Source organism: Phyllobates terribilis, unplaced genomic scaffold, assembly GCF_046119375.1.
Source record: "Phyllobates terribilis strain yellow unplaced genomic scaffold, ASM4611937v1 Scaffold_3__8_contigs__length_932513732, whole genome shotgun sequence".
Classification (NCBI taxonomy): Eukaryota; Metazoa; Chordata; class Amphibia; order Anura; family Dendrobatidae; genus Phyllobates; species Phyllobates terribilis.
The window spans coordinates 97,787,586-97,810,996 of NW_027362763.1; positions in this window are offsets into that span (position 1 = coordinate 97,787,586).

The window sequence follows — 23,411 nt, forward strand, 5'->3', positions numbered from 1 at the left end:
GAGAGATTTGATGTCAGGCATTGAATACCGGAGATGATGGGTCTTCCTGGTGGGTTATTTATGTTTTTATGGATTTTTGGTAAGTGGTAAAAGGCGGCTAGTCTGGGGTGTTGGATATTAACATAATCAAATTCATTTTTATTGATGTAGCCATCTTGGAGTCCTTTTAAGGTTAGGTTCCGTAGTTCCTTTTGGTAGTTGTTGGTTGGATTAGAGGGGAGGATCTGATAGGTTCTAGAGTCGCCCAAGAGTCTAAGTGATTCCTTGTGATAGTATTCTTGGTCAAGAATAACTATGCCACCTCCTTTGTCGGCTGGTCGGATTATTATTTCATTGTTTATTTGTAATTGTTTCATGGCGCGGACTTCTAGTTTGGTGAGGTTATTCTTGTATTTTGCGCATTGTTTGTTATTGATTCTGCGGATATCGTCTGTAACGTTTTTTTCAAAGGTATTGAAGGCCTCTGAATATTCTTGAAGAGGGTGGAAGTTAGATTTATTTTTAAGTATAGTGTGTCTGAATTTTGGTGATTCCTCTGAGCAGAGTATCTCTGGGGCGTCTTCCTTCTTCATATAGTATTTTTTTATAGCCAGTTGTCGCATGAATTTTTTTATACCTATATACGCTTGGAATTTGTCGAGTTGTGTTGCTGGAGCATATTTTAGCCCTTTTTTAAGGACTGCAGTTTCATTCTGTGTCAGTTGATATTTGCTTAGATTATAGATGGACTTGTGTCCATTTATTTCTTTGGGTTTATTCTTTTTCTTTTGGGTGAGTTTCCCTCCCCTAGTGCCTCTTTTGCGTTTTTTCTTGTGGCCATCCGAAAAAAATCCACCTTGCTGTTGTGTTTGCGTATTAATGGTTGTAAGGTGGTGGTAGAAGTTGGGATGGGGGTTGCTGTTAGGGGGAGGGTTTTTTCTGGTTGTAATGATGGTGTTTCTGGGGGTGGAGTGGTGGGTTGATTAGGTGTCTCTACAGTAGTAGTAAGTAAAGGTGAGAACCTATTATGCGTGCTAAGCGGGGTAGGTTGATCTAGTAGATTAAGATCAGTATGGTTTGGGCCTGGTTCATTATGATTTGGTGGAGAATCTGTTTCAGATGTGGGGTAAATGGAAATTTGATCAATAGAAATAAGTGAATTGTTTGGGCTACCAACCACTTCGTCCAAAGTTTCGAAGAAGTTTAGTGGTTCTTTACTGGGGAGATGGGTGGTGAGAGGTACGGCGTCTCTACCAAATTTGGCTCGTTTCTTTTCGACTATATCTTGCTCTTTCTGGTTAATTCTATTTTTAATACTATTGGTTAGGTTTAGAATTTCAGGATGATTTTGGTGTGGTTTTATTTCATTGAATAGTGAATTAATTTTAGTTTTATTTTCCATGAGCTGTTTTTTCCTTTTGTTAATTATAAATCGGACAGTTTGTTTGGAGAATTCATGGAACATGGAGTTCCATTCTTCCAAGGTGGTTGGGTCTCCTATGTCGCCTGATAGAGCTTTGGTTACTACCAGGCCTGATGGTATGATATTGAAGGCCAGGTAGTGTTCGAGGGTGGCGACTTCCCATAAGTCCCTCATCTCTTTTAGTAATAGTTGTTCTAATGTTCTAAGCGATTTTTTTATTTGTAGGATGGTTTCTGGGTTGGTGTTTGCAGGTTTTTTTTGGGTTTTATTGAAAAAAAATTGTATATTTTCTATTCTTTCTTTCCTGTCATACCACAGGTCTCCCATTGTGTCGATTTCTTAATTTGGGCCTAGCAGCCTTTTGGTGGTTCTAAAGATAGTAGGGTATGGTACGTGTAGAAGGCGCTTATCAGGCTAACTACTACCAATGGCAGCGATAATTGTGGACAGGGAACCACTAATGTCCGTAGTAGATATACTACAATAAATTAACTGTTCTATAGTAAAAATCGCGCTATCGGTAGTGGAAAAGAGATCAGGAGAAGAGTACTATTATTTTATAAAAAATGTTTTATTTGTTTGGATGTGTGGCACCCCAGGGGTCTGGTTTCCCACAGTAATGTAATGTTATGTCTGAGAGCAGGTGGGAGGTCCTTTGGTCAGGGATCCTGTGCATGCCACACCTCCTGCCCAGTCTTGGGAGGGGAAGACCTTCCCCTATATAAACCCGGGGCTGAAGCAGGGTTAGTAGTCAAGGAGAGTAGAGACAAGAAACAGTCACAGGAAGAAACAGCAGAAGCTCAGTGGGAGCAATACTACTACAAGTCAGGGGCTGGCAGCTGCAGAGCTCGCCCTGACTGAGAAGCTTTCTTACCGGACCCGGCGTCCGAGGATGTGGGGACTAACTCTTACCCAGCAGCAGAAGCCGACCGGCAGGGGATTTCAGGTCCTCAGGCCCAGAAACCCGAAGGCACGGTCACACGCGTGGGACCAGCACCGCCATCGTGGAGCGGAAGCCATTAGAAGGCCCAGAGTCACCGGCCATACGGGTGAGCACCACACGGTACACTCAGGGACGTGGGCTACTTATATCCGCTTCTAGCAAGGTAGCCAGAAGAGTACAGTCAGTTTGGGAGGCCTACAACTCCGCCTGGCCAGGGGAGATCCCATCTGCTCAAGGACTGACCAGGCCCCGTTCACTAGCAAGTACTCCGGGAGGGTCTATCGTTGTTACCAGTAAAGACCCTGAATTACACCGCACCGTCTCTGAGTGGTTCCTGCTACCCCCATCATCCACGTCTGCTGCCCTGAGGCCATACCCCTCCCGTTAGGGGTTATACCATCTACGCTGCACCATCCATCCACCGGCCTCAGCGGACTGTCCTGCAGCGGCAGCTCCATAGCTGCATTCAACGGGTGGCGTAGTCGTCCTACATCTACCGCTGTTACATCGCCGCTCAGTTTGACTCCCTGGGCACGGACCGGGTCACCGCCACGAGACTACAACCCTCAAGAGATCCGGCTCCGGGTAAGCTCCCGCGTGCGCAACGCAGCGCGACACAGGCCCAGGGGCGCGTCAACTTTTGGCGTAGTCGGCAGGATTTCGTGCCCGCAACCACCGGGTACTGCGTGCCTGAAAAAGAGACTTTTCAAACTTACCTGTGGTGAAGATTCCCGCCATCTTCAGCCTTCTTCCCGCCATCGGTGAAGTTTCCCGCCATCCGGCGCCATCTTCTGCCTTCTTCCCGCCATCCGTGGAGTTTTCCCGCCATTGGACGCCATCTTGAGGACGCCGCGCGGGAAGAAGAGGGGCGTGGACTCCGAAAGCGCGCGAGAACTGAAGCCCCGCCTCACGTCCGGACGTTGCGTAAGGTCCTGGAAGGAGCCCAGCAGACGCCGACGTCACAGGAGCGCGACGGAAGGTCCTCAACCCTGACGATCCACTGCGGAGCCGCGGCCTACGGAACAGGATCATCGCAAGGTAGGCCACGGTCCACTAGGGGGGAGGAAGATGTCGGATACGGAGGAGAGCTTCACTGCCTCAACCCCCGCCAGCGCTACCGCTGCTGCAGTTATGCCCTTCACCATGCCCTATATCCCGGGAGCAGCTTGGCAACCCCAGTACTCAGGGGAGTCACATACCCTGCATGACTTTAGAGAAAAGCTGGATAGCCTCTTCCAGGTGTACCCCCTCACAGAAGAGCAAAAAGTGAGCATCCTGGTGGCCCAACTAACCGGGGCAGCCAAAAGGGAAGTAAAATCCTGGCCACCTGGGAGGAAGACTGTCGCAGGGATACTAACCCGGCTGAAGGACACCTTTGATACCCGCACCTCAGCCGAGATTAAGCTTAGATTCTACGGGTGCAAGCAGCGAGCGCATGAGAGTATAAGGGACTATGCACTAAACCTACAAGAGGCCCTGAGGGCCATTAAGCAGACCGACCCTGATGGAGTGGGAAACGAGGACAGGCTGTTGACCGAACAGTTTATAGAGGGACTGTATTGTAATACCCACCGAACCCAGTTGCGGGCAATGGCCTTACAGGATCCCCATCTGGGCTTTGCACAGTTCAAGGACAGAGCCATCCGGGTGCTCCGAGAACCGGCACCGGGTGGCGTTGTGACCCACAAGCGCCCTGCTATCACTTACCACCAGGAGGCGGCGCCCTTGTCGGCAGGGCCTGTGGGAGCTGATGCGCAGGCTTTGGACAATGACCCGGCTCCAGACCTACACCATCAGGTCCAAGAGCTAGCTAAGAGCGTTGCTGCGCTAACCCGAACTGTGCAGTCTTTACAGGCTTCCACCCCAGGGAAGATCCAGCTGGCATCCGGACCGGAGGACATCCCGTGGCGTCGACCAAGGAGGACCCCACCGGCCAGAGGAAGACCCAGTGACCGATACAGCGAGGACGGACGACCCATCTGCCGCCGCTGCAATCAACCTGGACATATGGCAAGGTACTGTTCTTTAAACGGGCACAACCTGGGGTAGAGGGCCAACCCCCAGGAAAAAGATCACCAGGCCCATCGAACTGGCGCGACAGATATGTGGGAGGACGTCCAGTCTTGCCTGTGGTACTGGATGGCATTCCCATGAGTGCCCTACTGGACACCGGGTCACAGGTCACCACCATCCCGTACGTGCTCTTTAAGCAGTACTGGAATGACTCGGATATTACCCGCTACCCTGACGACGACTTGAGTATCATCGCCAGCAATGGCCAGCCCGTGCCACAGATCGGATTTAAAGAGGTGACCATCAAAATCGGTAGAGTCGAACTGGCAGCACAGGGACTGATCATTGTAGATATTGACAAACATGAGAGTCACCCAAAAATAACTCTAGGAACTAATGTAATTGAAAATTGTCTTGCAGAGGTGATTTTCCTTTTACAGCAGGTTGCCAAGAACGCCAGCTCCGGCGAGCAGCGGGTGCTCCAGAAAGAGATCCGGGCACTGATGCGACGGCAACAGGTGGAACTCTCCGGCGGTGAGATTGGTAGCGTAAGAATGTGTGACCCTTTTCCTATTGCCATGCCCCCAAAAAGTGAAATGATGATTTGGTGCCGGGCAGCTATTGGTCTGAGAGGTAGAGATTACCAGGCAATGGTAGAACCAGTTTACTCGGACAGTAGGCCCACCATTTTGACAGCACGGGGGGTGGTTGATGTACGCCATGGGAGGGTGCCCGTTCGCATAATAAATATCGGGGAGAGGGAAGTGTACCTGCCCCGGTATGCCACGCTAGCCAAATTATATACCATTAACCAAAATTCTATACAATCTGTGGAACCCTTGCCTCCATCTCACCCGGAGGAAGGTAACGGCTCTAAGAAAAACATGGAGGACTGGTGTCAGCAACTACATCTGGGTACTGACTCCACTCCCGCACACCAGAAACAAGGAGTCTATCGGGTGGTTCAGGAGTACGAGAGAGTGTTCAGTAAACACCCGTTAGACTTCGGGCGAGTCAAGGGGGTAGAACACCACATCCCCACGGGAGACCATCCTCCTATAAAAGAGAGGTATCGACCCGTACCCCCTGCCCACTACCAACACGCCAAGGGGATGCTTAGAGACATGAAGGAGGCTGGGGTGATCAGGGATAGCTGTAGCCCCTGGGCAGCTCCACTAGTCTTAGTCCGAAAGAAAGACAACACCATGAGGATGTGTGTACATTACCGGAAAATCAATCGTATCACACACAAGGATGCGTACCCCTTACCAAGGATAGAGGAGTCATTGGCTGCTTTAAGATCTGCTAACTTCTTCTCTACCTTGGATCTCACTAGCGGGTACTGGCAGGTTCCTGTAGCAGAGGCGGACCGGGAGAAGACCGCATTCACCACCCCGATGGGACTTAGCGAGTTCACCTGCATGCCGTTCGGACTCTGCAACGCACCGGGAACCTTCCAACGACTAATGGAGTGTTGTCTGGGCCACAGAAACTTCGAGACGGTCCTGTTGTACCTGGACGATGTCATCGTATATTCCAAGACGTATGAGGACCACCTGAAACACCTGGCGGAAGTGTTCGAAGCTCTGGCAAGTTACGGCCTAAAGGTGAAACCCTCCAAGTGTCACCTCCTGAAACCAAAGGTGCAGTACCTGGGACACGTGGTGAGCGCTGACGAAGTGGCTCCCGACCCTGATAAGATCACCGCAATTAAGGAATGGCCAAGCCTCTCCAGCGTAAAAGAAGTGCGGCAGTTCCTCGGGTTGGTAGGCTACTACCGAAGGTTTATTCGCGGTTTCACCAAAAAGGCAGCACCTATGCAGGACCTCCTGATAGGCCAGTCCCGGAAGGCCAAGAACCAGAAGCCGCCCTTCAAATGGGAGGAGCTGGAAGAAGAGTCCTTCCGCCAGCTGAAGATGGCCCTCACGGGGGACGAAATCCTGGCGTACCCGGATTATAGCCAGCCCTTTATCCTCTACACCGACGCCAGTAACATCGGGCTAGGAGCCGTACTGTCCCAGATCCAGCAGGGGAAGGAACGAGTAATCGCCTACGCCAGCCGAAAACTGCGACCCACCGAAAGGAACCCTGAGAATTACAGCTCATTTAAGTTAGAGTTCCTGGCCGTAGTATGGGCAGTCACCGAGCGCTTTAAGCATTACCTCGCTTCTTCCCGGTTCACCGTGTACACGGATAACAACCCGTTGACACACCTGGACACGGCAAGACTCGGTGCCCTGGAGCAGAGGTGGATGGCCCGTCTGTCCAACTACGAGTTCACAATCAAATACCGGGCAGGACGCTCCAATACCAACGCGGACGCCCTGTCCAGGATGCCCAACCTGCCGGACGGAGGAGAAGATCCGGAGGGACTGGAAGAAGTTGAACTCCCTGCGTTCCACCGTCATGGGACTATCCAGTATTCCCACCGGGTAAGGAGTAAGCAGGCTGCTACGTTGAACCCCTTACCCCACTACAACTGGGCGGAAACGCAAGACAGCGACCCTGCCGTCCGACTGGTGAAGGAGATGCTGACTCGGCCGGAGGCTCGCCTTGAACCAGACGCTCCGGAGGAAGCCAAACAACTATGGGCAGAGAAGAGTCGACTGTTCCTTTACAAAGGGAAGTTGTGCCACAGAATGGTTAACTCCCGGACGCATGAATTACTCTGGCAAGTAGTGGTGCCACGAAGAGACGCAGCCATGGTGATGGAGGCATACCACGACGGAGCTGGACACTTCGGGTGGAAGAAGCTGGAGTTCCTGCTGCGCGAGCGGTTCCACTGGGTAGGCATGAGGGGAACCATCGAGAAGTGGTGCAGAGACTGTGGCCCGTGCAACCTGAGAAGGAAGGACCGTGCCAGCCAGAAGACTCCCCTGCAGTCCATCGTCACCCGGCAACCGTTGGAACTGGTAGCCTTGGATCATGTAAAACTGACCCCAAGCAGAAGTGGCTACGTCTACGCGTTAACCATCGTGGATCATTACTCCCGGTTTCTGGTTGTCGTCCCCGTCAAGGACTTAACGGCTCAAACAGCAGCTAGAGCCTTCCAGCAGCACTTTTGCCGTCCACATGGGTACCCGGACCAAGTGCTGACGGACCAGGGACCTGCCTTTGAAGCGGAGGTCTTCCAGGAATTCTGCAATCTGTATGGCTGCCGGAAGATAAGGACGACACCCTACCATCCGCAAACTAATGGACTTTGTGAGAAAATGAACCAGGTGGTAATGGATCTTCTAAAAACGTTGCCCCTGGAAGAACGCAGTCTGTGGCCTGAGAAGTTGCCCGATCTGGTGGACCTATACAACCACATCCCGGTAGGTTCCACCAACTGTACCCCGGCTTACCTAATGAGGGCAAGACCTGGTAAGTTACCTGTTGACCTGGAAATGGGAGTCCTGACACCCGAGGACACTTCACCAGAAACAGACTGGGACACAGAGAGGCAGCAGCAGTACCGGAGAGTACAGGAGAGCGTGGAGCGAAGTCTCTGTCAGGCTAGGGAAAGACAAGAGAAAACTTACAACCAGTATGCTCCCGCTGTTCCCCTGGTACCCGGAGAGCAGGTCTTGAAGAGGAAGAGACGGCTCCACAAGTTGGACGACCAGTGGGAGAAGGACCCGTACACTGTACTGCCCTCAAGCCACGAGAACCCGAAGGTTTGTACCATCAGTAAAGACGGAGGGGAAACCACAGCCACTGTATCCCGGGACCACCTGAAGAAGTGTCCCGAACAACTGAGGAACCCTGAAGAGGAACAAGAAGACCATCGACCCGTAGAGGAAAAGGAAGATATGGTTAGTACTGTGCTCGGGGACTTCCCTCGGTCTTGGACTCAAGTCAATGGTGCAGTTGTGGTACCCGTACTCACCTTCCTCCAACCAGCATCCCAAGCACCTACGGAGCAACAGGTAGAGCTGGAAGAACAGCCGGTCCAGGAGGCAGAAGACTCCACACAAGCAGAACAGGAGGATCAACCCTCTGCTTATAGTGAGCCTGCCGTACCCCTAGTGAGACAAAGAGCCGGTAGACAGCTGCCCAGTTTACCCTTGACAGCTCCTACACCCTGTAGTTCAGGGCCAGACAGTCAGCTCCGTAGGTCCACTAGGGCCACTAGAGGCCAGTTACCCGCACGCTGGAGGATTTGAAGTGTATAAATTGTTTTATTTATGTTTATCTGTGTATTGTTGCTTGTGTATAATTTTGTGTTTCCAGTTATTTTTAGGAATCCTTGGTGGATTTACCGGGAATCCTTGTACATAGTTGGAGCGTAACCCAGGATGGACTAGAGACTGTTAAGGACTCGGGGTAGGACAGACCCCTACCTGGTTACGTCTCCCTGTTTTGGTGAAATGGACACCTTGCTTTTCTTCAAAGACTACACCCGGTTACGGACATGCCGTGACCACCTTTATGTGTTTCTTCTTATTGTACTATTATTGTTGTTATATCTTGTTATGTTTTTCTAAAATATGTTTAGTCCCGGAGTACTAAATTTCACTAGGGGGGAATGTGGCACCCCAGGGGTCTGGTTTCCCACAGTAATGTAATGTTATGTCTGAGAGCAGGTGGGAGGTCCTTTGGTCAGGGATCCTGTGCATGCCACACCTCCTGCCCAGTCTTGGGAGGGGAAGACCTTCCCCTATATAAACCCGGGGCTGAAGCAGGGTTAGTAGTCAAGGAGAGTAGAGACAAGAAACAGTCACAGGAAGAAACAGCAGAAGCTCAGTGGGAGCAATACTACTACAAGTCAGGGGCTGGCAGCTGCAGAGCTCGCCCTGACTGAGAAGCTTTCTTACCGGACCCGGCGTCCGAGGCTGTGGGGACTAACTCTTACCCAGCAGCAGAAGCCGACCGGCAGGGGATTTCAGGTCCTCAGGCCCAGAAACCCGAAGGCACGGTCACACGCGTGGGACCAGCACCGCCATCGTGGAGCGGAAGCCATTAGAAGGCCCCGAGTCACCGGCCATACGGGTGAGCACCACACGGTACACTCAGGGACGTGGGCTACTTATATCCGCTTCTAGCAAGGTAGCCAGAAGAGTACAGTCAGTTTGGGAGGCCTACAACTCCGCCTGGCCAGGGGAGATCCCATCTGCTCAAGGACTGACCAGGCCCCGTTCACTAGCAAGAACTCCGGGAGGGTCTATCGTTGTTACCAGTAAAGACCCTGAATTACACCGCACCGTCTCTGAGTGGTTCCTGCTACCCCCATCATCCACGTCTGCTGCCCTGAGGCCATACCCCTCCCGTTAGGGGTTATACCATCTACGCTGCACCATCCATCCACCGGCCTCAGCGGACTGTCCTGCAGCGGCAGCTCCATAGCTGCATTCAACGGGTGGCGTAGTCGTCCTACATCTACCGCTGTTACATCGCCGCTCAGTTTGACTCCCTGGGCACGGACCGGGTCACCGCCACGAGACTACAACCCTCAAGAGATCCGGCTCCGGGTAAGCTCCCGCGTGCGCAACGCAGCGCGACACAGGCCCAGGGGCGCGTCAGATGCTAGCGATAAAAACTTAATAAAATACAGGATTAAAAAGACGAGTGTAGAAAACAATATTTCGTTTGGGATAAAAAAAACAAATGGTATACAAGGTGTAATAAATAGTTAAATCCAGCGGTTAATTGGTGTGGAAAAAATGCCTGTGGTGGCTTTGTACCTGGAAAGAAGAGGAGTTTGGTTAGGACTATTGTTCTCTAGTATTGGATATGCTTAGCTGGCTGTGGAGCTGTTACTCACCAGGTATCAGGATTGGCAAAGTGCAGGTGTGCACTAGGACTGTGGTCCGTCAGGATTCTTTGGGTGAGGCGTGGTCCTAAACGCTTTGTTATGCTCCTGGAGATTTAATGATATGGGGTTAGTGCTGTTAGCACTGGGTAGGTAGATAGTGGGGTTAGCGACTTACCCTCGGAGGAGCTGGTCTATTTTTGGAGATTGCTTGTTAGCACTCCCTCAATTGGGGGGTGCAGCAGAAGGCTCTGGATTGTATCTGACTTTATTGCAGAGATGTGACAGGGGGGCTTTTGGTTGCCGGTAGGCATATTAACGCTTGAGAATACTCAATGTCCTGTATATAGATATGGAGAAAGGATTAGGAACTGAGACATACAGGAATAGTCCACAGTATGTGGTAAACCTAGATGTTTACCTGTGCATAATTATCAGTAATCCAGGGGTGCAACAGGAGGCTCTGGATTGTATCTATCTCTGAGCAGAGATGTAGCAGGAGGCTTCTGATTGCCGGGTGATAGGGGGCGTTGTAGCACTCAAGGATATTTGATGTCCTGTATATAGATGGGGAGGGAGAGTTAGGGGCTGAGGTATGCAAACAATAAGCCACAGTGTAAGTAAGTCCAGGTGTTTACCTTGTTTAGGGTCCAAGTGTGAAATGGTCAGTCACCTTCTTATCTATAGCTGAAGGCCTAAATCAAGGGAAGGTGTTCAAGAGGTTCTGCAGGAGGTTTCAGCCTAGTGGTAGGTGTAGCAGGAGGCTCTAGCTGAGTAGTTTCCTGGCTAAGTAGCAGTGGGTCTTGTCCCTGGACGCTGTGGTGCAGCAGGGGACCGGCTACAAATGTGGCAGGAGGCCTGGTCTGGGTAAGTATATTCAAGTGGGTGAAAGGCTATGGTAGCAGGCTGTGTAGTAGATATCCGGGCAAGGTATATGGTTATGCGGAGTCCGGTATTCATACACGGTCCCTACTCGTTTGGAGTCAGGCAGGCCGCGTTCCTGGAATCCTGTCGGTAATAAAGAGGTGAGTGTATGTGGTTTTTGGTCCTAGTGGTGGCGTGTATCATAAGCGGTGGGGGCCGTGGCCCAGGGTACTTACGGTCCGTGGTCCTGCGGAGATGTCAAGAGGTAGTGGGGCCCGGAGCGAGAGCGGGGTCCCGGCCGGTGACCGCCGCTACTCGCGTGCTTCCGGGTAGGTGGAGCAAGAGAGGAGGGGCGGAGAAGGTGAGGGGGCGCGTTCTTTGGAAGCGCGCGAGAGGCAGAGAGACGCGCTGACACGTGGTGTGCAGCGTGTATTCGGGACGGATGCCTGTGGGTGCCTTCTCTTCTGGGTCAGTCAATTCCAACGCGTTTCGACAGCTGACGGCTGTCTTCATCAGGGATAGTCTGGCCCAGTAGGTGGAGTCCTTTATATACCTGTCTATAATGACGTCATGGCAACGGTCCGCTGTTTGTGGCGTTGTCATGGTAACTATCAGTCATTGAAAGCGAATAGCTCAATTTCACTGTTAAGACCCCATGGTCTCAAGGTGTTTAATTTAAAGATCCACTCGCTTTCTTTTCTTGACATATATTTAATAAAATCACCCTGTCTCCAATGTTTGTGAACTATTTGTATGCCTATCACTTTAATTCCTTTGATGGATCCTTTATGTTTATCCGCAAAATGCTTGGACAGGGGGTGGCCCATGTATTTATTTTTAATATTCCTCAGATGTTCATTAATTCTAGTGCCCATTGCTCTTTTAGTCCGACCTATATACATTTTTTCACAAGGGCACATTAGTCCATAGATAACCCCCGTAGTGGTACATGTGACGAAGTCTGTGATGGGATATGACTCTTTGCGGTGATTGACAGCGTGTGATTTGGCTGGTTTCAGGGTTTTGCATATTTTGCATTTTTGGCATGGAAAGAACCCTGTTATTTTTTGTTGAAAAGGTGTGACTGTTTTTTTTGTGATGATATTATTTTTTACGGTGGGGGCTATGAGTGATCCTAGGTTCCGTGCTTTCCTGAATATGAACCTAGGCCTATTGGGCATTTGATCGCCAATGATTTTGTCATCCTTTAGTATATGCCAGTGTTTTTCCACAATTTTTTTTAAAATATGCGTATTGGCGGAGTAAGGGGTAATGATGGGCATGATTAGATTGGGATTGGGATTGGTTCGTGTTGATTTTGTGGTGTTTGTATCAGTTAAGAGGTTTTGTCTTGGTATTGCAGCTATTTTTTCTTTAGTATTTTTAAGAAACTGAGCATTGTATCCTTTTTCCAAGAATTTATCCGTGAGTGAATCTGCCTCATTATTGAAGTCTTCCTGTTTGGAGCAGTTTCTATGGAGGCGCAGGTATTGGCTGCGGGGGACATTAAGTAACCAGTTGGGAAGATGGCAACTATCTAGCGGAATATAGCCATTAGCATCAGTGGGTTTGTGGTATGTGCGAGTCTGGATGGAATTGTTTTCGATATAAATATTGAGATCTAAGAAGTTAATTGCAGTGGAGCTAGTGGTAGATGTAAATTCTAAAAAGAATTCGTTCTTATTTAGTTCCTGTATAAATAGATCCAGGGAGGGTTTGTCGCCTGACCAAATGAATAATATGTCATCAATGAATCTCCGCCATAGGACCAGGTTCGCATGTAGTTTGCCTCCAGGGTGAATGGCTAGGGATTCCCACCTGCCAACATAGAGGTTGGCATAGCTGGGTGCGAATCTAGTGCCCATGGCGGTGCCCCACTGCTGGGAGTAGTAGTCCCCCTCGTAGAGAAAGTAATTATGTGTTAAGATGAAGAACATGCAGTCTGTAATGAATTTACTTTGTTCTGAAGACATTTTTTGTTCGAGAAAGTGGAGGGAGGCTTCACATCCTTTGGTGTGTTGGATATTTGTGTATAGTGACGTTATATCCATTGTTCCTAGGATATAGTGGCTATCCCATGGGGTGTTGTTGAGTATGCGGATAGCATGTTTGCTATCTTTTAAGTGGGATGGGAGTGTTGGAACCAACTCCTGTAGATGGTGATCTACTAGTCTGGAGAGATTTGATGTCAGGCATTGAATACCGGAGATGATGGGTCTTCCTGGTGGGTTATTTATGTTTTTATGGATTTTTGGTAAGTGGTAAAAGGCGGCTAGTCTGGGGTGTTGGATATTAACATAATCAAATTCATTTTTATTGATGTAGCCATCTTGGAGTCCTTTTAAGGTTAGGTTCCGTAGTTCCTTTTGGTAGTTGTTGGTTGGATTAGAGGGGAGGATCTGATAGGTTCTAGAGTCGCCCAAGAGTCTAAGTGATTCCTTGTGATAGTATTCTTGGTCAAGAATAACTATGCCACCTCCTTTGTCAGCTGGTCGGATTATTATTTCATTGTTTATTTGTAATTGTTTCATGGCGCGGACTTCTAGTTTGGTGAGGTTATTCTTGTATTTTGCGCATTGTTTGTTATTGATTCTGCGGATATCGTCTGTAACGTTTTTTTCAAAGGTATTGAAGGCCTCTGAATATTCTTGAAGAGGGTGGAAGTTAGATTTATTTTTAAGTATAGTGTGTCTGAATTTTGGTGATTCCTCTGAGCAGAGTATCTCTGGGGCGTCTTCCTTCTTCATATAGTATTTTTTTATAGCCAGTTGTCGCATGAATTTTTTTATACCTATATACGCTTGGAATTTGTCGAGTTGTGTTGCTGGAGCATATTTTAGCCCTTTTTTAAGGACTGCAGTTTCATTCTGTGTCAGTTGATATTTGCTTAGATTATAGATGGACTTGTGTCCATTTATTTCTTTGGGTTTATTCTTTTTCTTTTGGGTGAGTTTCCCTCCCCTAGTGCCTCTTTAGCGTTTTTTCTTGTGGCCATCCGAAAAAAATCCACCTTGCTGTTGTGTTTGCGTATTAATGGTTGTAAGGTGGTGGTAGAAGTTGGGATGGGGGTTGCTGTTAGGGGGAGGGTTTTTTCTGGTTGTAATGATGGTGTTTCTGGGGGTGGAGTGGTGGGTTGATTAGGTGTCTCTACAGTAGTAGTAAGTAAAGGTGAGAACCTATTATGCGTGCTAAGCGGGGTAGGTTGATCTAGTAGATTAAGATCAGTATGGTTTGGGCCTGGTTCATTATGATTTGGTGGAGAATCTGTTTCAGATGTGGGGTAAATGGAAATTTGATCAATAGAAATAAGTGAATTGTTTGGGCTACCAACCACTTCGTCCAAAGTTTCGAAGAAGTTTAGTGGTTCTTTACTGGGGAGATGGGTGGTGAGAGGTACGGCGTCTCTACCAAATTTGGCTCGTTTCTTTTCGACTATATCTTGCTCTTTCTGGTTAATTCTATTTTTAATACTATTGGTTAGGTTTAGAATTTCAGGATGATTTTGGTGTGGTTTTATTTCATTGAATAGTGAATTAATTTTAGTTTTATTTTCCATGAGCTGTTTTTTCCTTTTGTTAATTATAAATCGGACAGTTTGTTTGGAGAATTCATGGAACATGGAGTTCCATTCTTCCAAGGTGGTTGGGTCTCCTATGTCGCCTGATAGAGCTTTGGTTACTACCAGGCCTGATGGTATGATATTGAAGGCCAGGTAGTGTTCGAGGGTGGCGACTTCCCATAAGTCCCTCATCTCTTTTAGTAATAGTTGTTCTAATGTTCTAAGCGATTTTTTTATTTGTAGGATGGTTTTTGGGTTGGTGTTTGCAGGTTGTTTTTGGGTTTTATTGAAAAAAAATTGTATATTTTCTATTCTTTCTTTCCTGTCATACCACAGGTCTCCCATTGTGTCGATTTCTTAATTTGGGCCTAGCAGCCTTTTGGTGGTTCTAAAGATAGTAGAGTATGGTACGTGTAGAAGGCGCTTATCAGGCTAACTACTACCAATGGCAGCGATAATTGTGGACAGGGAACCACTAATGTCCGTAGTAGATATACTACAATAAATTAACTGTTCTATAGTTAAAATCGCGCTATCGGTAGTGGAAAAGAGATCAGGAGAAGAGTACTATTATTTTATAAAAAATGTTTTATTTGTTTGGATGCTAGCGATAAAAACTTAATAAAATACAGGATTAAAAAGACGAGTGTAGAAAACAATATTTCGTTTGGGATAAAAAAAACAAATGGTATACAAGGTGTAATAAATAGTTAAATCCAGCGGTTAATTGGTGTGGAAAAAATGCCTGTGGTGGCTTTGTACCTGGAAAGAAGAGGAGTTTGGTTAGGACTATTGTTCTCTAGTATTGGATATGCTTAGCTGGCTGTGGAGCTGTTACTCACCAGGTATCAGGATTGGCAAAGTGCAGGTGTGCACTAGGACTGTGGTCCGTCAGGATTCTTTGGGTGAGGCGTGGTCCTAAACGCTTTGTTATGCTCCTGGAGATTTAATGATATGGGGTTAGTGCTGTTAGCACTGGGTAGGTAGATAGTGGGGTTAGCGACTTACCCTCGGAGGAGCTGGTCTATTTTTGGAGATTGCTTGTTAGCACTCCCTCAATTGGGGGGTGCAGCAGGAGGCTCTGGATTGTATCTGACTTTATTGCAGAGATGTGACAGGGGGGCTTTTGGTTGCCAGTAGGCGTATTAACGCTTGAGGATACTCAATGTCCTGTATATAGATATGGAGAAAGGATTAGGAACTGAGACATACAGGAATAGTCCACAGTATGTGGTAAACCTAGATGTTTACCTGTGCATAATTATCAGTAATCCAGGGGTGCAACAGGAGGCTCTGGATTGTATCTATCTCTGAGCAGAGATGTAGCAGGAGGCTTCTGATTGCCGGGTGATAGGGGGCGTTGTGACACTCAAGGATATTTGATGTCCTGTATATAGATGGGGAGGGAGAGTTAGGGGCTGAGGTATGCAAACAATAAGCCACAGTGTAAGTAAGTCCAGGTGTTTACCTTGTTTAGGGTCCAAGTGTGAAATGGTCAGTCACCTTCTTATCTATAGCTGAAGGCCTAAATCAAGGGAAGGTGTTCAAGAGGTTCTGCAGGAGGTTTCAGCCTAGTGGTAGGTGTAGCAGGAGGCTCTGGCTGAGTAGTTTCCTGGCTAAGTAGCAGTGGGTCTTGTCCCTGGACGCTGTGGTGCAGCAGGGGACCGGCTACAAATGTGGCAGGAGAAGGTGACTGACCATTTCACACTTGGACCCTAAACAAGGTAAACACCTGGACTTACTTACACTGTGGCTTATTGTTTGCATACCTCAGCCCCTAACTCTCCCTCCCCATCTATATACAGGACATCAAATATCCTTGAGTGCTACAACGCCCCCTATCACCCGGCAATCAGAAGCCTCCTGCTACATCTCTGCTCAGAGATAGATACAATCCAGAGCCTCCTGTTGCACCCCTGGATTACTGATAATTATGCACAGATAAACATCTAGGTTTACCACATACTGTGGACTATTCCTGTATGTCTCAGTTCCTAATCCTTTCTCCATATCTATATACAGGACATTGAGTATTCTCAATCGTTAATACGCCTACCGGCAACCAAAAGCCCCCCTGTCACATCTCTGCAATAAAGTCAGATACAATCCAGAGCCTCCTGCTGCACCCCCCAATTGAGGGAGTGCTAACAAGCAATCTCCAAAAATAGACCAGCTCCTCCGAGGGTAAGTCGCTAACCCCACTATCTACCTACCCAGTGCTAACAGCACTAACCCCATATCATTAAATCTCCAGGAGCATAACAAAGCGTTTAGGACCACGCCTCTGTAGCACCCTGAGGACTCGGCTGCTACAGGGGTATTGCACCTCAGACAAGAGGTGTGGTATTCCACTCCCGGGTAAGGATGGAGTGTGGAACTGAGCTCAGTAGGCTGCATGCACTACATACATCCCATTTCCGGGGGACAGACCAATGGTACTCCCACTAGAGAAATGTGCAGGTACGACAGTGTCTGTCCCTGGCTGGAGTGGGAGGGGGGTGGAACATCCCAGTAGTGTAGGGGCAGATAGGGGGAGCAGTCTGGGTAGTGCTAGGAGCTCATTGGGTGCTGGTCACCTGAGCTCACACATAGAGGGAGTATATAAGGTGGGAACCATCTTAGAACAGGGTCTTTTGTAGAGCAGAGGTCAGTCTGTCAGAGTTGAGTCAGAGAAGCAGAGCAGCTCAGCCAGCTCCAAGGCCAAGAGAGAGAGAGAGGAGAAAGAAGGACCCAGAGGGGGAGAAGAGGGAACTCCAAGAACCCAAAATTAGACCAGAGGGTGAAGAGTTGGCACAAGGGTACCGGATCCCAAGCTGGTGGAGGGCACTAATCCTTAGCCAGAGACCGGAGGTCGTGGGCAGGATCTGCCACGACCACCCACTAAATCCACCCGGAAGGCAGACCAAGAATAGGGTCAGGGAACCCAGAGACAAGGGTTTTACCAACAAGAGGCCCGAGGGAGCCGGACTTAGGTGGATCCCTGGTGGGGAAGGCCAGAGAGAAGGAACGTCAGAAAGGGAGCTCAGGATCACGCTCCAGAATTACTTGGGAGTTGGCCGAGTCCAGGACCTGGTGGACGCAGCACGGCTCGGGCGGTCACTCAAGGCCGGAGTGACCAGCATAACAGCAGTAAGTAAAGACCCTGAACTGCACAGCCCGACTCTGAGTCTCATTACCATCCTCACTGCACCTCCACAACCACCATCCTCTACACCTGACCCCCTGAGGCTATACCCCTCCCGTTGGGGGTTATACTACCTGAGCTGCACACACATCACCAGCCTCAGCGGACCCTGCTGCAGCGGCGGCCGTATTGACCGCAATTCAACGGGTGGCGTAGTCGACATAAAAGAACATCTAGTAACATCTATAAGGACTGCCACACACTGAGCTTGACACCCTGGGCACGGACCGGGTCACCGCCACTCGGAGACTACAACCCCCATCTGATCCGGCTCCGGGTATCCCCCAAACAATACTGGCCCAGGGGGCGCGTCACCTCACCCAAAGAATCCTGACGGACCACAGTCCTAGTGCACACCTGCACTTTGCCAATGCTGATACCTGGTGAGTAACAGCTCCACAGCCAGCTAAGCATATCCAATACTAGAGAACAATAGTCCTAACCAAACTCCTCTTCTTTCCAGGTACAAAGCCACCACAGGCATTTTTTCCACACCAATTAACCGCTGGATTTAACTATTTATTACACCTTGTATACCATTTGTTTTTTTTATCCCAAACGAAATATTGTTTTCTACACTCGTCTTTTTAATCCTGTATTTTATTAAGTTTTTATCGCTAGCATCCAAACAAATAAAACATTTTTTATAAAATAATAGTACTCTTCTCCTGATCTCTTTTCCACTACCGATAGCACGATTTTTACTATAGAACAGTTAATTTATTGTAGTATATCTACTACGGACATTAGTGGTTCCCTGTCCACAATTATCGCTGCCATTGGTAGTAGTTAGCCTGATAAGCGCCTTCTACACGTACCATACCCTACTATCTTTAGAACCACCAAAAGGCTGCTAGGCCCAAATTAAGAAATCGACACAATGGGAGACCTGTGGTATGACAGGAAAGAAAGAATAGAAAATATACAATTTTTTTTCAATAAAACCCCAAAAAAACCTGCAAACACCAACCCAGAAACCATCCTACAAATAAAAAAATCGCTTAGAACATTAGAACAACTATTACTAAAAGAGATGAGGGACTTATGGGAAGTCGCCACCCTCGAACACTACCTGGCCTTCAATATCATACCATCAGGCCTGGTAGTAACCAAAGCTCTATCAGGCGACATAGGAGACCCAACCACCTTGGAAGAATGGAACTCCATGTTCCATGAATTCTCCAAACAAACTGTCCGATTTATAATTAACAAAAGGAAAAAACAGCTCATGGAAAATAAAACTAAAATTAATTCACTATTCAATGAAATAAAACCACACCAAAATCATCCTGAAATTCTAAACCTAACCAATAGTATTAAAAATAGAATTAACCAGAAAGAGCAAGATATAGTCGAAAAGAAACGAGCCAAATTTGGTAGAGACGCCGTACCTCTCACCACCCATCTCCCCAGTAAAGAACCACTAAACTTCTTCGAAACTTTGGACGAAGTGGTTGGTAGCCCAAACAATTCACTTATTTCTATTGATCAAATTTCCATTTACCCCACATCTGAAACAGATTCTCCACCAAATCATAATGAACCAGGCCCAAACCATACTGATCTTAATCTACTAGATCAACCTACCCCGCTTAGCACGCATAATAGGTTCTCACCTTTACTTACTACTACTGTAGAGACACCTAATCAACCCACCACTCCACCCCCAGAAACACCATCATTACAACCAGAAAAAACCCTCCCCCTAACAGCAACCCCCATCCCAACTTCTACCACCACCTTACAACCATTAATACGCAAACACAACAGCAAGGTGGATTTTTTTCGGATGGCCACAAGAAAAAACGCAAAAGAGGCACTAGGGGAGGGAAACTCACCCAAAAGAAAAAGAATAAACCCAAAGAAATAAATGGACACAAGTCCATCTATAATCTAAGCAAATATCAACTGACACAGAATGAAACTGCAGTCCTTAAAAAAGGGCTAAAATATGCTCCAGCAACACAACTCGACAAATTCCAAGCGTATATAGGTATAAAAAAATTCATGCGACAACTGGCTATAAAAAAATACTATATGAAGAAGGAAGACGCCCCAGAGATACTCTGCTCAGAGGAATCACCAAAATTCAGACACACTATACTTAAAAATAAATCTAACTTCCACCCTCTTCAAGAATATTCAGAGGCCTTCAATACCTTTGAAAAAAACGTTACAGACGATATCCGCAGAATCAATAACAAACAATGCGCAAAATACAAGAATAACCTCACCAAACTAGAAGTCCGCGCCATGAAACAATTACAAATAAACAATGAAATAATAATCCGACCAGCTGACAAAGGAGGTGGCATAGTTATTCTTGACCAAGAATACTATCACAAGGAATCACTTAGACTCTTGGGCGACTCTAGAACCTATCAGATCCTCCCCTCTAATCCAACCAACAACTACCAAAAGGAACTACGGAACCTAACCTTAAAAGGACTCCAAGATGGCTACATCAATAAAAATGAATTTGATTATGTTAATATCCAACACCCCAGACTAGCCGCCTTTTACCACTTACCAAAAATCCATAAAAACATAAATAACCCACCAGGAAGACCCATCATCTCCGGTATTCAATGCCTGACATCAAATCTCTCCAGACTAGTAGATCACCATCTACAGGAGTTGGTTCCAACACTCCCATCCCACTTAAAAGATAGCAAACATGCTATCCGCATACTCAACAACACCCCATGGGATAGCCACTATATCCTAGGAACAATGGATATAACGTCACTATACACAAATATCCAACACACCAAAGGATGTGAAGCCTCCCTCCACTTTCTCGAACAAAAAATGTCTTCAGAACAAAGTAAATTCATTACAGACTGCATGTTCTTCATCTTAACACATAATTACTTTCTCTACGAGGGGGACTACTACTCCCAGCAGTGGGGCACCGCCATGGGCACTAGATTCGCACCCAGCTATGCCAACCTCTATGTTGGCAGGTGGGAATCCCTAGCCATTCACCCTGGAGGCAAACTACATGCGAACCTGGTCCTATGGCGGAGATTCATTGATGACATATTATTCATTTGGTCAGGCGACAAACCCTCCCTGGATCTATTTATACAGGAACTAAATAAGAACGAATTCTTTTTAGAATTTACATCTACCACTAGCTCCACTGCAATCAACTTCTTAGATCTCAATATTTATATCGAAAACAATTCCATCCAGACTCGCACATACCACAAACCCACTGATGCTAATGGCTATATTCCGCTAGATAGTTGTCATCTTCCCAACTGGTTACTTAATGTCCCCCGCAGCCAATACCTGCGCCTCCATAGAAACTGCTCCAAACAGGAAGACTTCAATAATGAGGCAGATTCACTCACGGATAAATTCTTGGAAAAAGGATATAATGCTCAGTTTCTTAAAAATACTAAAGAAAAAATAGCTGCAATACCAAGACAAAACCTCTTAACTGATACAAACACCACAAAATCAACACGAACCAATCCCAATCCCAATATAATCATGCCCATCATTACCCCTTACTCCGCCAATACGCATATTTTAAAAAAAATTGTGGAAAAACACTGGCATATACTAAAGGATGACAAAATCATTGGCGATCAAATGCCCAATAGGCCTAGGTTCATATTCAGGAAAGCACGGAACCTAGGATCACTCATAGCCCCCACCGTAAAAAATAATATCATCACAAAAAAAACAGTCACACCTTTTCAACAAAAAATAACAGGGTTCTTTCCATGCCAAAAATGCAAAATATGCAAAACCCTGAAACCAGCCAAATCACACGCTGTCAATCACCGCAAAGAGTCATATCCCATCACAGACTTCGTCACATGTACCACTACGGGGGTTATCTATGGACTAATGTGCCCTTGTGAAAAAATGTATATAGGTCGGACTAAAAGAGCAATGGGCACTAGAATTAATGAACATCTGAGGAATATTAAAAATAAATACATGGGCCACCCCCTGTCCAAGCATTTTGCGGATAAACATAAAGGATCCATCAAAGGAATTAAAGTGATAGGCATACAAATAGTTCACAAACATTGGAGACAGGGTGATTTTATTAAATATATGTCAAGAAAAGAAAGCGAGTGGATCTTTAAATTAAACACCTTGAGACCATGGGGTCTTAACAGTGAAATTGAGCTATTCGCTTTCAATGACTGATAGTTACCATGACAACGCCACAAACAGCGGACCGTTGCCATGACGTCATTATAGACAGGTATATAAAGGACTCCACCTACTGGGCCAGACTATCCCTGATGAAGACAGCCGTCAGCTGTCGAAACGCGTTGGAATTGACTGACCCAGAAGAGAAGGCACCCACAGGCATCCGTCCCGAATACACGCTGCACACCACGTGTCAGCGCGTCTCTCTGCCTCTCGCGCGCTTCCAAAGAACGCGCCCCCTCACCTTCTCCGCCCCTCCTGTCTTGCTCCACCTACCCGGAAGCACGCGAGTAGCGGCGGTCACCGGCCGGGACCCCGCTCTCGCTCCGGGCCCCACTACCTCTTGACATCTCCGCAGGACCACGGACCGTAAGTACCCTGGGCCACGGCCCCCACCGCTTATGATACACGCCACCACTAGGACCAAAAACCACATACACTCACCTCTTTATTACCGACAGGATTCCAGGAACGCGGCCTGCCTGACTCCAAACGAGTAGGGACCGTGTATGAATACCGGACTCCGCATAACCATATACCTTGCCCGAATATCTACTACACAGCCTGCTACCAAAGCCTTTCACCCACTTGAATATACTTACCCAGACCAGGCCTCCTGCCACATTTGTAGCCGGTCCCCTGCTGCACCACAGCGTCCAGGGACAAGACCCACTGCTACTTAGCCAGGAAACTACTCAGCCAGAGCCTCCTGCTACACCTACCACTAGGCTGAAACCTCCTGCAGAACCTCTTGAACACCTTCCCTTGATTTAGGCCTTCAGCTATAGATAAGAAGGTGACTGACCATTTCACACTTGGACCCTAAACAAGGTAAACACCTGGACTTACTTACACTGTGGCTTATTGTTTGCATACCTCAGCCCCTAACTCTCCCTCCCCATCTATATACAGGACATCAAATATCCTTGAGTGCTACAACGCCCCCTATCACCCGGCAATCAGAAGCCTCCTGCTACATCTCTGCTCAGAGATAGATACAATCCAGAGCCTCCTGTTGCACCCCTGGATTACTGATAATTATGCACAGGTAAACATCTAGGTTTACCACATACTGTGGACTATTCCTGTATGTCTCAGTTCCTAATCCTTTCTCCATATCTATATGACGCGCCCCCTGGGACATATTCCTTTTTGAGGGGAATACCCGGCACCGGATCAGATGGGGGGTTGTAGTCTCCGAGCGGCTGTGACCCGGCCCGTGCCCAGGGCGTCAAGCTCAGTGTTATGTGGCAGTCCTACAGATGTTATTAAGAGTTCTTTTGTGTCGACTACGCCACCCGTTGTGATGCGGTCACTGTGGCCGCCGCTGCAGCAGGGTCCACTGAGGCTGATGGTGGGTGCGCAGCTTGGTGGGATAACCCCCAACGGGAGGGGTATAGCCTCAGAGGGGACAGGTGCAGAGGATGGGGGTTGTGGTGGTGTAGTGCAGCCGGCAGAGAAGACAGAGTCGGGTTGTGCAGTTAAGGGTGTTTACTTATTGCAGATGTTGTACTGGTCACTCCAGCTTCGAGT